Source organism: Oryctolagus cuniculus, chromosome 6, assembly GCF_964237555.1.
Source record: "Oryctolagus cuniculus chromosome 6, mOryCun1.1, whole genome shotgun sequence".
Classification (NCBI taxonomy): Eukaryota; Metazoa; Chordata; class Mammalia; order Lagomorpha; family Leporidae; genus Oryctolagus; species Oryctolagus cuniculus.
Genome location: NC_091437.1, coordinates 144827249 through 144842553, shown reverse-complemented (window position 1 = coordinate 144842553; position 15305 = coordinate 144827249). Strand labels below are relative to the sequence as shown.

General features: G+C 38.7%; 1 protein-coding gene and 1 pseudogene across 3 annotated transcripts in view; one reads left to right on the top strand and one right to left on the bottom strand.

Moving 5' to 3' along the window:
* Window positions 1-15305, bottom strand: part of COLEC10 (collectin subfamily member 10) — a 231954-nt gene that overhangs the window by 86864 nt on the left and 129785 nt on the right. The window lies entirely within an intron of this gene.
* On the top strand, window positions 12581-13887 carry LOC100351484 (26S proteasome regulatory subunit 4 pseudogene; annotated as a pseudogene).

The following is a 15305-nucleotide window of genomic DNA, read 5'->3' as shown; positions in this document are numbered from 1 at the left end:
AAGTTGAAAACTTCTTCAGGTGAACAAAAATGAAGCAATCCTGAGAGTGTTGGAACTGGAGGCTGGTGCATGAAAAACCGAAGGAAAAGATGTTTCAGAATTTAAAGGAAAGCCTTTGTGAACTCCAGAGTAGGTGCTACATAACTAGAGTGAAGACTGAAGAGACGGCATGGTGAGAGCTGGGCTGCTGGATATGAACAGGGGCACATGTGTTATAGACTGTACCCTGGTCTAGTAGGAACAGAAACTGGTGATACCACTTAGTGCTATTAGTAAGACAGCTACTATACATACATTTAATCAGAACTCTACAAAATCTAATGTGTTTGCAGCCAAGTGAGGAAGTGGGAAAGGGAGGCACGAGAAGGATCTGCAAGACCTGGATCAGTCCGAGGAGGCTAGAAACTTGACTCTGCAATCCAAGAGTATTGAGTAATGAGTGAAGATGGGTTAACTCATGAATAAAATATGATTGTTCCCAAAGATTTCACAAATGAATAAGAGTGACAGATTCACAGGTATTACACAACCACTTAGACACCAACATATGTGAGTTCAAATACGTATGTAAAGCAGGTTCAAATGCCAGTTTATATAGAAAAAAATGGGAGTGGATGAATATAAATTCTTGTGCTTGCTCATTTATTTTTCTTTTCTATTTGTTTGAGAGAACACCATAGTGCTAAGATTAGATTTCTACATTCAAAGTATAAGAAAGTTTAAAGGAAGAATGTTGGTCCTTATTATGCCTGTCATTTTTCTAAAATTACATGAAGCTCCTTAAATCCCTCATTTAAACCCACTAGTCCATCCTTTGCCTTTAACTAGAAGACCATTTTCACTATCCTTAAAGGGAAGGTGATAAAAGAAAACTAATATTTTATCAAGGGGCAGTGAGTTACTATGTATGTAATCCTGTTGCCTTCTCCCAGAAAGCTCACACAACTTGAATGATACTCAAGGTTATCAAGTTAGAAACCTGCGACTTGAGCCTGTAAGTCCCATATCAATGTCGGAGTTTATTGTTTCCTGCCATGTTGGCCGCTGTTCCTCAGCAGAAAAGAGTGAGTATCAGCTTTCTTGCCGCATTTCCAAAACTCTAGGGATCTATCTGGTGCAGCTCAGCAAAAGGAATGAGAAGGTTGAATTCCTGAGTAAGTTCAACTTCTATTTGTGCCTATTATGTGTGAAACTCTGTGTTTGTGAAGAATATGATGAAAAAGACAGGTTCCAAGCCTCGCCAGCAGTTGGACAACAACATTTCATATTCAATACAAGCATTCAAGAAATAAACACAATTAAATATGAGAGTGGCTTTTATGGAATGAGGGTCAACCAAGTCCAGAGATAACTTAGGAGAATAATAAAGTGGAGTTATATGTATCCCAGAAGAGAAAGCTCTACCAAGAAAATGTACAGCATGTACAGATGCTCAAGATTTTTCAACCTAGGGTTCAGAGAACTTCAGCCCAGCAGGAATGGAAACCTCCCAAAGACTAGAATTTTTTATATACCTGAAATGCCTCTCGATCACTTATGGCTGTATTGCAGTTGCAAAATCAATATGTCCCAGAACTCGGTACTCAGAGAACCCAAGAGAAGAGCAGAGTTAAGCGTAGCCTCAGCTCTAGGACTGGTGTCTCCATGGACATGAGAACCCAGCCATTCTCCAGAAGGAAATCGCCCCTGACTTGTGTCATGCCATCAGCACTGAAGAATGCATTAGTGATGAAAGCACTGGCTTAAGTAGCAATATAAAATATCAAGTTCAGAAATACAAAACTTTTTTGCCAAATATTTACTTGCTTAAATACTTTGTATGTTTTGGGCATTGTTATGGGGCTGTTGAAAGTGATGAGTAAGGTAGGCATGGCTCTTCTTCCAAGACACTTAAAAAATTGAGTAAATAGATAATGGACAAGTTAATATTTTACCAGCCTTAGAAATTTATAAAGATTTTATGCATCCTCATGTGGTCTGAGATGGCCATTCTTTTTTTTTTTTTTTTTTTTTTTTTTTTTTTGACAGGCAGAGTTAGACAGTGGGAGAGAGAGAGACAGAGAAAAAGGTCTTCCTTTACCGTTGGTTCACCCCTAAGTGGCCACTACAGCTGGCACGTTGGGGCCGGCGCACTGTGCCTATCCAAAGCCTGGAGCCAGGTGCCTCCTTGCGGTCTCCCATGTGGGTGCAGGGCCCAAAGACCTGAGCCATCCTTCACTGCATTCCTGGGCCACAGCAGAGAGCTGGACTTAAAGAGGGGCGACCGGGGTAGAATCTGGCGCCCCAACTGGTACTAGAACCCGAGGTGCCGGCACCACAGGCGGAGGATTAGCCTAGTGAGCTGCGGTGCAGGCCGAGATGGCCATTCTTAAAATAAGAGAGATAATAGAAATCATCTGTGTAGGGAATATTTAAATTTTTGACCCTTCATATCTGCTTGTCACACTCTTCACCCCTCCCCTTTGCTATGTGAACCAGTATGATTGATATGAGCCCCAACAAAAAGCATATGCTTTGGCTTCTACTTGGTTTCATCCAAGGGGAAGCCCCAGAAACATGTAAAGAAGGACAGCTTGCTGATGTCTGGGCCCTCAACCTAAAGCTACTGATCCTGAACTTGTTTCTGTGACTCTTTTTGAGATTCAGTATCCACTTCTTCCCCTCTCTATTTTAGCTTAGGGGTGGTGACAACACAGCTAGCCACCATTTACCAGATCTGATTGATTGCAATACCCCTTGTTTTCCCCTCAGCTCCTCCTCACCCTCAACCAGAGTTCCACTTGCATTTTTGTTTTAAGTCATCCTTTTGTAAATGAATCTTCCTTAAATGGTCTTGAGAGTGATTTCTATTCCCTGTTGGGATCCTGACTAAAATAATATCTCTCTTGTATCCCAAGTTTCTATACTTAATTTACTTGTTCAGCTGACTTTGGTATCACACCTCCAACCAGGTGCAAAGGAGGGTAAACAGATAAAGCAAGATATTACTTGCCTAAATCTCATTCTCACACACTGATGGAACACATGTATGTTGAAATTTGAAACACAGCTACATTTTGACACAGAAATTTCATACAGAAATGTATACTGTTCATTACTAAATGTATAATGGCAGCATATAGAAATCTTTGAGATACATTATAGCACATCTGAACAAAAAAATGAGATACAGATGTCAAAAAGAACACAGTAGATCTTTTTGTAATAATATTGAAAAGTCTCCAAGACATGTTAAGTGAAAAACCAAAACATTAGATAGTATGGTATACAGCTATTCGTATATACCTAACAATATCATGCATGTCAGTGGGTCTGTATGTAACATTTGTTTTCAGTTATGTTTATTTCTTGTTTATTTTCTGAACATACAGGAAAGAAATTTTGAGAAGGATATTTTTTCAGTGAGAAGCTAAAAAGCAAGGCCATTGCTTTGTATTATTTTAGGTTTCTGGGTCTATTTGATTTTTAATATCATACACATGAATTAATTTTATTACAGAAGATAAAAATAGAAATAGAGATGTAACCTTTATCTCCCATTTTTCTTAACCTAATAGAAGAGTTCCGATTTCTAAAATAGTAGTGTTATTTTCTTTCAGAGGAAACAAATTTATAAGAAATATACAAGAAACAACATCAATGCATTAAACATTATTACTAGTAAAACCTGAAATAGGAGCAATTTGCTACACTTATTTTACATGAAAAATCTATTGAAACTGACTTCAAAGGCTGAACCACACATCCTTGATAACCACCAGGGGCCTGTTAACATAACCTCTGCTTGTTTCCTCTCTTATTATTTTTGCAACGCAATTACATGGGAAGTCGCAAAACCATGTAATTGTCAACTAACTTTTGGAAAATGCAAATGGATTGCCAAGAATTTAAAAGGAGAGCCTCTCCTACCCTCTCTGGACTTTGTGGTGGTCTTTGGATACAAAATGACCTAGCTCTGGCAATCCTCAATGATGAACCAAAGAAGCAAATAATTGTCTTTTCAGGAAGCGTTTTCTGTGGACATCAAAGACCTCTATGAAAGTATCTGTATAATACTATTTCCCTTTCCCGGAATTTATTGGCTTCCATCCAAGGTTTTGCACTAAAAATTAACAGCCTCGTGTATACACATGTTTGATATCTGAGCTCAGCTATGTCAGCTGCTTCCATGAAAAGTAAATTACTATGCTGTACATACCCCAGGGATTATTTTATTAATCCACCAGTTTACATCTTTTCTACCTATGTCTGCTTTTCACAAATAATCACAACCAACCATACATTTCAGATATTCTTGAAAATTCACCAAAATGTCTGATGCAGGTATAATGCCATTGTGTTGATTTCCTGCAGAAGAATTTGAATCATACGCTTTCAAATTTCTGATAAAAACTTGGCAAGCACACAAGCATATTGTGTTGATTATTTTCTATTCTATTTGATTACTAACAACATCGTTGCTGTTATATGATGTACATAGGTTAAATATGCAAAGTATAAAAGTATTTTAATTAATTAATTATTAATTGAGAGAGCAAGAAAGACAGAAAGATATAGAGACAAAGAGGGAGAAAGCCCTCACAGAGACAAAGAGGAAGAATGTTCACTTCCAAAATGACTTCAATGGCTGGGGCTGGGAGAAAGTCAAAGCTATGAGCCAAGAATCCATCTAGTTTTCCCACAAGAGTGTCATGCATCTTAATTATTTACCACCTGCAATCTCCCAGGGTGCCATTAGCAGAAGTCTGGCATTGGCAGCAGAATTGAGACTTAACTCACCCACTCTAGTACAAAGGACATGAGCATCACAAACAGCATCATAACCAGTAGGCTCACAACTGCCCCAAATGTAATATGTAGCAGTTCTTGCCCAATGAACCTGGAATACTATGGTTTGAGTGTTACTTTTGTTAACTCAAAATACCCATACTAGTCTTTGTTGTCCTTGGACAATGTAATTAGTATTCATTTATTAAAATTCAGCCAGGCATTGGACTAAGTACTTTTCATACATGATTGCAATTAAACTTCCTGACAAACTTGTGAAATAAAGACTTTGATTCTCATTTTACATATGAGAGATGAAGACTCACAAATATGATCTGAAATCACACAACCAACAGTGGCTGAGCCAGTGTTCTGACTTCAAAGTTTTTTGCTTTTATTCTAAACCCCAAGAGTAGTACTAACATCAGAGGGTTTTAAATGACCAGAGTGGCCACCTTTTTTTTTTAATCTCCAAAGAATGTGAATTACTAGAAAGCCCCAGTAACTTGCCCGTGGCCAAAATGAACCAGCAGTTCACAGATCATTGTAAAACATCAAAGTTAAAAACTTCTGATATTCCCACACATCTGCCCCCATCTATAACTTTAAAAGACCCTTCTGTGGGTTTTCCTTTCCAAATACCTACTTACAAGCACTTTCATTCTACTGTATTTGGGAGCATAACTACAGGGTAAAAGAAAGATGACAAAACTCAAGATAACACAAAATAAAAATCCCTTTTCTGATTTTAAAACACAAGCACTGGCCATGGAGACTTTTTTTTCTTTAAATGGAAAACCAAGAGCTGTATTCTCCAGAGGAAGGTTCTCATTTCTTTTCATATAAAGGAAAAGGCAAAAAATTAAATAATTCCTTAGGCTGATTATAAAACTAAGGCCAGAAGAGGGCCTTTAGTAAATGAATGAATTAAATCCATACTTGCATTGATTCAGTGATGGTCTCTGTTCCATCCAGTGATGTGTCTGGCCTCTAAGCACACTGCGTGAATCAGTCATCATATCCCTCTATGATCAGAATTATCACCAGAAGGAACATGCCCTTATGCATACACAGACAAAACCATAGCACTTCAAACCTTGAAGCGGGCTACAAGGATCTTCAATTTCAAATTGTCCAATGACTCTCTGTCCATTGTTCAACCTCTCCTTTACAGATGTAGCAAGGTGATGTGGCTCTTGGTTTGCCAATAGATAGCTATATTAAGACTCTCAACCAGATTCATAGATTTCCAATTCTCTGCTATTCCCACCACATGGAAAGAGTTTGTAGTCAGTCTTTGTTAACCTCTTAACAGTAAGTGATCAAACTCTCTAACCTTCAATTTCTCCATCTATAAAATGAGGGAAATAGAGTCTCCACATTACGTTCACTCTCCATGAGTACTTAATTTTCATTGCAAGTTGAATTAAGCCCAAGTAAAACTAATTAGAAATATAAGCATATTTTTTCATTATGTTGCGCCTTCCTACAAACTAACATCTAACACGAACAAGAACAAAAGAATTCTGGATAACCAGGATAGATTTTTGTGGTAAGATATGGGAAAATGGGAAGGTACTCTGCATATGATCTTGCCCTTCACTCTATACTATGTCCCTTCAGTTGCATGCTCCAAGCCAGCGATCAGCAGCACAAATCACAAGCAGATTTACTTGAGCCAGAAATAAAATTCTTTTTCTTTTGACACTATTGGTAAGAGAAAAATTCTAAGCTGTCTTACATGTCAGGGACAGGAAATGGAAAAGGGAAGAGTCGGGACGGTTAGTAAACAAACTACATGCCTGAAAGAACAAAAGCTGTTTTACATTCCTGAAATCTGTCAAAATCTTATCTAGGTACCACCACATCCTACCTATAGAATCCAGAAAGAGCAATTACTTCTCCTTATGGACTGCATTCCCATCCCAAAACTTTCTGTGCTTCTCATAATCCTGTTCCTCTTATCTATAGCCAATGTAGTTACAATGTAAATAATTTGTACCTTACTTTATAAAAAACATTCCCAGTTTTGGTTGGGTGAACACTTTTTCCAGCTGTTATATAGCCTTACTGCTGACAGATACAGGAACTTATCCTTCTTATTTTTAATTGTTAAATTGTGATATTAATATAAAGAGAATAGATTTAATGTAGTTCATAGATAAAATTCTAAAAATATAATATTTCTTGTCCTCCCTCCCTCCACTTTCCTTCTTTCCTTCTTTCCTTTCTCTCTCTCTCTCTTCCTTTCTTTTAAATTTCTGAGATAACATATTTTTAATTTACATTATAATCAAATGTTTAATTTTTCCACTAAATAAACAGTTCAACAAGTAAAATGACCACAGTTCAATATGATATAGGCAAGGGCTATAAACTACAATCAAATTAAAAGATATCAACTTCACTCATATACAGTTAAAATGATCAGAGATCATTATGATTATAGTAGTATATCACACTTCATGATTTGTTCGACAAAGTCCTTTATTACTGGATAACATCTGCAATGATGCAGGAAAACTTAAATTTCAGTGATCTCTGAATCTCAACAGTTTTGCTTTAAAACTATCTTGTTTAGTGGTTAAATTCTTCTTGCCCTCAGCTCAGCTTCTACCATGCTGAGAATGGCTTTCTCTGTGTTCAACATCAAAATTTTATTGCCTCTCCTATCTCATAACCTTACATTTTACATACCTCTATTATCAAATTGTAGTATGCGTTTTTTATTTGCTTTTATCCTCCATAAATGAGAATTTTCTTGGCCAGAAGGTTGGCATTTTCTTTGTGTTGCTACTCCGATGTATACCCTAATACTGGACACAGAATGTGTAGTTAATAAATTTGTTTTAATGAATTGGAATCTTCTAGACCCTTGTGAGTGATAATCATTCACCGTCATATAATATTTCAGAGATAGAACTTTGTTGGAAGGTTCATATACCCTTGGTGGAGGAGTAGGTTTTTCTAATCATAAAATAGGGTGTATAAAATCACATGTTGTGAGACTTTTACTCTAATCTCGAATGAGGCAACATTGATACCACCTTACATCTTACCCTCTAATGAATATGCTTGACATTTATATACAGCTTTCATGTGAGACAATCATGTGAGTCCAACAGGACATGAAACTCTGATAACTACCATCTGTCCAACTCAGAGTTATTGGTGGATTTTGAACCATTTATATAAAATACAATAAAGATAGTTATAAATATTTCATTTAGCAACTCAGAATTCTGGAGTAGTGATTTGCTTCAATATGAAATATATTTAATTATAGAAGCATGCCTTCCCATGTTTACGGTTTTATGAAAAGATAGTGATGGCTTTTACTCTTCAGTTAATGTAATGCATCACATTTATTGATTAGTGCATATTTACCCATCCCTGCATACCAGGGATAAATGCCACTTAGTTTGGGTGAGTGATCTTTTTGATTTGTTGTTGGGTTTGATTAGCTAGTATTTTGTTGAGGATTTTTGCATCTATGTTCAACAGGGATATTGGTATATAGTTCTATTTTTTTGCTGTACCTTTTTTTCTGGTATTGGAATTAAGGTGATGCTGGCCTCACAGAAGTAATTTGAGAGGAGTCTCTCCTTTTCAATTGTTTTGAACAGTTTGAGAAGAATTGGAATTAGTTATTACTTAAAAGTTTGGTAGAATTCAGCAGTCAGTCTGGAAATCCATATGAGTTTCCCATGTGGGTGGCAGGGGCCCAAGTACTTGGGCCATCTTCTGCTGCTTTCCCAGGCACATTAGAAGGAAGCTGGATTGGAAGCATAAAGTAGCCAGGACTTGAAATGGCACCCCAATATGGGATCCAGGTGTGCCAAGCATCAGATTAAACTGAGCCACAACCACCCCACCAAGTTTTATTTTAAACTCATTACATGTATTGACTCATTTAACCCTCCAAACAAACCCAATGAGGTAACTATTATTATTACCTTTATATTAGCAATAAAAACGAGGCACAGAGAGTATAGTGAATCTGTTTACACATACATAATTAGTCAAGAGTAGAATAGGATTCAAACTCTACACCAAACCACTGCAAAGTACTAACACACTAGTCTACCCAGGAAGACATACATACACTAAAGGTATTTTAAACTTATTGGATTATTAGTGATACATTCAAAATAAGAAACTATCTAAGCTTTGAAATACATAGTAGACTATGCTCAAAATCTATGTACCTGATATTCTTTTTCAAAAAGATTATTTATTTGAAAGCCAGAGAGAGAGAGAGAGAGAGAGAGAGAGAGAGAAATAGATCTTCCAGCCACTGGTTCACTCCCCAAATAGCTGCAACTGCCATGGCTGGGCCAGGCCAAAGCCAGAAGCCATGAGCTCCATTTGAATCTCCCAAATGGGTGCTGGAGCCCATGACTTTGGGCCATTTTCTACTACCTTCCCAGCCACGACATCAGGGAGCTTGGATCAGAAGTGCAGCAGTCAGGACTCAAATTGGCACCCATATGGGATGCCAGCATCACAGGTGGCAGCCCAACCTGCTATGTGGCAATACCAGCCTTATAGCAGAATGATGGTCATAATTAAGATATTTTCATAGTGTACACCAAGTGGCTTTATTCTTTCATATCTTTCATATCTCACTGTCTGCAGTATTGCATGGAGGTAGGTAAGTGGCTTCAAGAAACTGATGATACGAACTAGACTGTGTTCCACAGATGGACAAGCCAAAGGATGATGGCTAGGGATATATTTTTACCCCATTGCTATTCTTGTAAACTATACATACATAGCTGAGAATAAAGCTTCATGTTTCCTTTAGATAGAAGAACAACAGTCTTCCTGGTCAATTCCTGTTGCTGGCTATCAATTAAGATAGGTTGTTTACAGTTGAAGGGACAATAATGATTTACCATCCATCAATAAGGGCATGGGAAACAGTTATTGTGTAGAAACACAATAAGCCTTGTGTTCAATTTTTGTCATTGGCTCTAAGTCACTCTGGGTAGAGCTGTTTATTTTCTTCAATTAGATTAAAAGTTCCTTGGAACTGGGGAACATGTTCCCAAATTCTGTTTAATTGCCTTACCACATATGTAATCCAAGGCACATGAATTGGACTCAGTGAGTTGAACTTAGCTAAGAAATCCACCTTTTAATGCAAAACAACTCAATCCAAAAGTGAGAATGATGGACAAGCTGTCTTCTATAGTTTTCTTTACACTTACTCATTTTATTACATAATCACATGGTCTTGATTATCCTAACACTTATATCACTGATTCCTGATGATCATACTATCATAATAACCATGCCTTGAAAAACAAAATGAATGTAAAAAACAATAGTGAATAGAGATTCTGGTGGTCTCCCAGATCTTTCCAGCTACAGATTTTTGCCTAATAATCTGATATCCACTTAGAAGAGAGAGTGACCTTCAGAAAATGGAAATCTGATGATCATACTCCTTTACTGACTATGCACACAGTAACCTTGCATAAATCTAAAGGCTTAATACAGATCACAAAGCCCTTTGGAAGCATTGTGTTCTTCACTGCACTACTTGTTCAGACTGATCCAGGCTAGTTAAGTGCCTCCGAAGACCTTTACTGTGGTGTCTAAGACATTTCTTGTTAGCAAACTTACCACATTGACTGTCCCTACTTGCTGATATAATGGTTATCCTCCTTAATTGGTCTTTAGGCTTCATGGGGAAAGAAGCTACATTTGTTTCAGTTCATTTTGACTTGTTTGCACCTAGCATTGTTAGCATTTAGTAGACACTTAATAATTGTTGAATTAATAAATGAATGAATATATCTATACCAATTATTAGTCATTGTAGTTTTTATTTTAACAGCAGGGGAAAATAGTGTTTTCCTACCTGAGATGATATGACCATATATTTTTTTAAAGATTTATTTTATTTATTTGAAATTGAGAGTTACAGAGAGACAGAGACAAAGACAGAGACAGAGAGAGGGAGATGGAGAGTCCTCCATCCAATGGTTCACTCCCCAGATGGCTGCAATGGCCAGAACTACACCAATCCAAAGTTAGGAGCCAGGAGCTTCTTCCGGGTCTCCCACACAGGTGCAGGGGCCCAAGGATTGGGTGATCTTCTACTGCTTTCCCAGGCCATAGTAGAGAGCTGGATAGGAAGTGAAGCAGCTGAGGCTGGAACCGGCACCCATATGGGATGCTGGGACTGCAGGCGGCAGCTTTACCCGCTACGTCACAGCCCTTGCCCCATCATGACCATATATTAATTAACCTTTGAAACAACTTTCACTTAGATTATGAAGCATTCTCATTTTAGCATAGATATAATAATTCTTCAAGTTTCTGTATCTTATACACTTGACATTTCACTTTTTCCAAATGTCTGTCCTTTATACTATGTGCAATTTCAATATAACACATGATATGTATCAAGCTTTTCCTCAGCCATGCCAAACATGCTGCTAAATGTCAAGAAACAAAGGTTTATAAAACAAAGCTGCTTCTCTTGATAAGCTTGTACTAAATGGGGGAATACAGGTCGATAAACACAATCATGCTTATATCTACTAAGTATTGAGTGCATGCTTTGTGCATTTTACATACATTCTCTAATTTAATCTTGACAGAAAGTCTAAAGTAAATCAGAAAGTTAGGGGCACAATTAGTTCCAAGCCACTACACTGACAACAGTAGCGTTAGGGTTTAAATGCAAGACTATGCAATTCTGCAGGACACCATAGCACATTATGATATGATATGCTAAGTGCCTTAATTATCATCTGAATATAGAAGGGAGGTAACATATATGAGAGGAAGAAAGAGAGCAATATTCTTCCAGGCAAAGAATCATAGGTCTGAGTCTGTTTGTGGAATGATACATGAGTTATGTAAGTCAAAGTTCTTCTTTTCTTTTTTTTTTTTATTTTATTTTTTATTTTTGACAGGCAGAGTGGACAGTGAGAGAGAGAGACAGAGAGAGAAAGGTCTTCCTTTGCCGTTGGTTCACCCTCCAATGGCCGCCGCTGCAGCCGGCGCACCGCGCTGATCCGATGGCAGGAGCCAGGATCCAGGTGCTTTTCCTGGTCTCCCATGGGGTGCAGGGCCCAAGCACCTGGGCCATCCTCCACTGCACTCCCTGGCCATAGCAGAGAGCTGGCCTGGAAGAGGGGCAACCGGGACAGAATCCGGCGCCCCGACCGGGACTAGAACCCGGTGTGCCGGCGCCGCAAGGTGGAGGATTAGCCTATTGAGCCACGGCGCCGGCTTCTTTTCTTTTCTTTTCTTTTCTTCCCTCCCTCTCCCCTCCCTCCCTCCTTCCTTCCTTTCTTCCTTCCTTCCTTTTGATTTCTTTGTTCAAAAGGCAGAACAAGAGAGAGAAAGAGGAGAGTGAAATCTTCCATCCACAGGTCTCTCCCCAGATGACTACAAGAGGAGCCAGAAACTCCATCTGGGTTTCCAACATGGGTGAGGGACCCAAGTACTTAGGCTATCTTTCACTACTTTCTCAGGCATATTTGTAGGAAGGGGAATCAGAAGCAGAGCTCCTGCAACTCAAAAGAGTACTCCCATATGGGATGCTGATTTCACAATCCATTGCATAATCAGCTGTGCCACAACACACATCCCAGAAAAGAATTTGTAGAAGAAAAGATGGCTTTGCAATGGAAAGAAGTTAAACTCAAAAACAATTTGTCAAGGTCCCAGAACAATTTTAAAAAGCCTATTAAAATGAGCTAAAACCAATTGGCTGATGCAAGAGAATTGATGAAATGGTTGTGTCTCTGCTAAGAAACATGTCCTTGGTGGCCTGAGTGGCCGAGTCAAGATGGGTCAAAATCAGAGTGGTGGTCATGATCCTGACAGTGGCAAGAAAGGTAAGAAAAAGAAACACAAACCTCCTGTACCAACCAGAGTGGGGAAAAATAAGAAGAAAACAAAGGGACAAAGATGCTGCCAGCAAACTACCATTGGTGACACCTCACACTCAGTGATGGCTAAAATTATTGAAGTTAGAGAATTAAAGATATCTTCTCATGGAGGAAGAATTCATTAATAATCAGGAATAAATGAAACCATTAGAAGAAAAGCAGGAGGAGGAAAGATCAAGGGTGGATGACCTGAGAGGGACTCCAAAGTCAGTAGGAACACTGGAGAAGATCATCAATGACAACCATGCCATCATGTTGACAACACTGGGGTTAGAATACTACATCAGTATCCTTTCCTTTATGGACAAGGATCTGCTGGTACCAGGTGTTCGGTCCTGCTCAACCACAAGGTGCATATGTGATGGGGTGCTGATGAATGACACGGATCCCCTGGTTACAGTGATGAAGATGGAAAAGGCTCCTCAGGAGAACCTATGCTGAGATTGGGGGGTTGGACAGTCAAATCCAGGAAATGAAGTAATCTGTGGAGTTCCTCTCAGGCACCCAGAATATCACAAAGAGATGGGGAATAAAGCCCTGTAAGGGGGTTCATTTGCAAAGGTCCAACAGGTAAACCCTTGTTGGCTGAAGCAGTGAAAAACCAAGCCTTGGCCACTTTCTTGAGAGTGGTTGAATCTGAGCTTATTCAGAAGTAGCCAGGCGATGTGCCCAAAGTCATACAGGAATTGTTTCACATCGCCAAGGAATATGCACTGCCCATCATGTTTATTGATGATACTGATACTTAGGGACAAAAATATATGACTCCAATTCCAGTGGTGAGAGAAATTCAGAGAACAATGCTGGAACTGTTGAACCAGCTGTATGGATTTGATTCAAGAGGAGATGGGAAAGATATTATGCCCACAAACCAAATAGAAACTTTGCATCTAGCACTTATGAGACCATGCTGCATTGACATGAAGTTCGAGTTCCTGTTGCCTGATGAAAAGGCTAAGAAACACATCTTTTTTTCGGATTCTCATGAACAGGATGACATTGGTCGATGATGTAATCCTGGACGACTTAATGATAGCTAATAATGATCTCTCTGGTGCTGACATCAAGGCAATCTGCACAGAAGCTGGTCTGTTGTGCTTGAGAGAATGTAGAATGAAAATAAAAAATGAAGACTTCAAAAAAATCTAAAGAGAATATTCTTTATAAAAAACAAGACAGAGCTCCTGAGGGGCTCTACCTCTAGTGGACGACAGCTGCCTTAGGATAATGGCTGGAGTTTTCCTTGCCCTCAAAGGAGGTGAGGATGGGAAAGCTGCCTGGAGAAACCCGGGTTCCAGTTCTTTTTTATCAGCAAACATCTGGTGCACCTTTCTGAGGGTGAGGTGTCCTCTGGTGACTGTTCCCTCTGGACTGAACAAAGTGTGCTCTTTAGCATACAAAAAAAAAAAAAAGAAAGAAAGAAAGAAAGAAAAAAAGAAAACAAAAAACATGTCCTTTTCCTTATTGGCAATGGGATTTTAAGTAGAAAAATGATGTCTGTATTTGAATATGTAAACAATTATTAGCATTTACAAAGAATTATTTGTAAGGGAGAAAGAGAGAAAGACAACAAGCAAAGGTATAGTCCAGACAACAGTGCATGAAGATCTTAACTATGGAAGTGCATTGAAAGTGGAGAAGCGGTCATATATAAGAAAGATATTTAGAAGAAAGTTGACAGAATTTGTTAATTAAATGTGGGCGTGAGTCTCAGATGAGTCCAAGGTTGTAGTTTGGCAATCTCTTGAATGTTCTGTGAAGCACACACTTATTTCTGCAGCTTTCTGGAATGACTAAAGAATAAGGCAATGACTGAATTAACTGACCACTTACTAAGTGCTTTCAGCCATCACAACAACCCACACGATTTATACTATCATTACTCCTACTTTGTAGCTGTGGGAAGCAAAGCCCAGAAAGACTAATTTTCCCAAGAATGCAGAGCTATAGCAACAGAAGCTATGAAGCTCTACCCAGATTCTCTTTAGAATTAGTGCATATTGTTTCAACAGCTGGCAGTGCTGCAGCCTGATGGCCTTTGGTTTTCTGTTTATTACAGAAAAAGAGTTGCATTGCAAAAAGTCTTGTAGTCCCTTCCAGGGACAGTCTAAAGCCAAATAATAGCTGACAGGTGAATGATAGGAGACAAAATAGATAGAACAATAGATGTAAGTCACCAAGCTATGGCCTCCTCTCCCCTGCTTCAGACAGATAACTCTGAAAGCCCATCTCTGCTTTAGACACCCTCACGAGATTGCAGGTTGGCTTGGTTGAGATTGCACCCAGGTAACTTCTATTTTTGCCCAAACCTGCTTCCTTCCCTAACTCCCACAGGTGTTCATCTCAGTAACTTTCCTTAACACCCTACAAAACACCCCCATTGCAGAGTCTGCTCTCTGAGGACCCCACCCTGGGCCTCTACCAAGTTACAGGGCAGATGGGTTGTAAGAGCGATCATTTTTAAACATTTCTATATAACTTCCCAAAATAAAATATTCTAGTAAGTGTCCAATACTGCAAAAAATTGCTTCTATACTTTCTTCATCACACACGAGAAATCAAGGGAACACTTTAATAAACAGGAACTAGTCTACCACATTAAATACTGAAAGAAAATTAAAT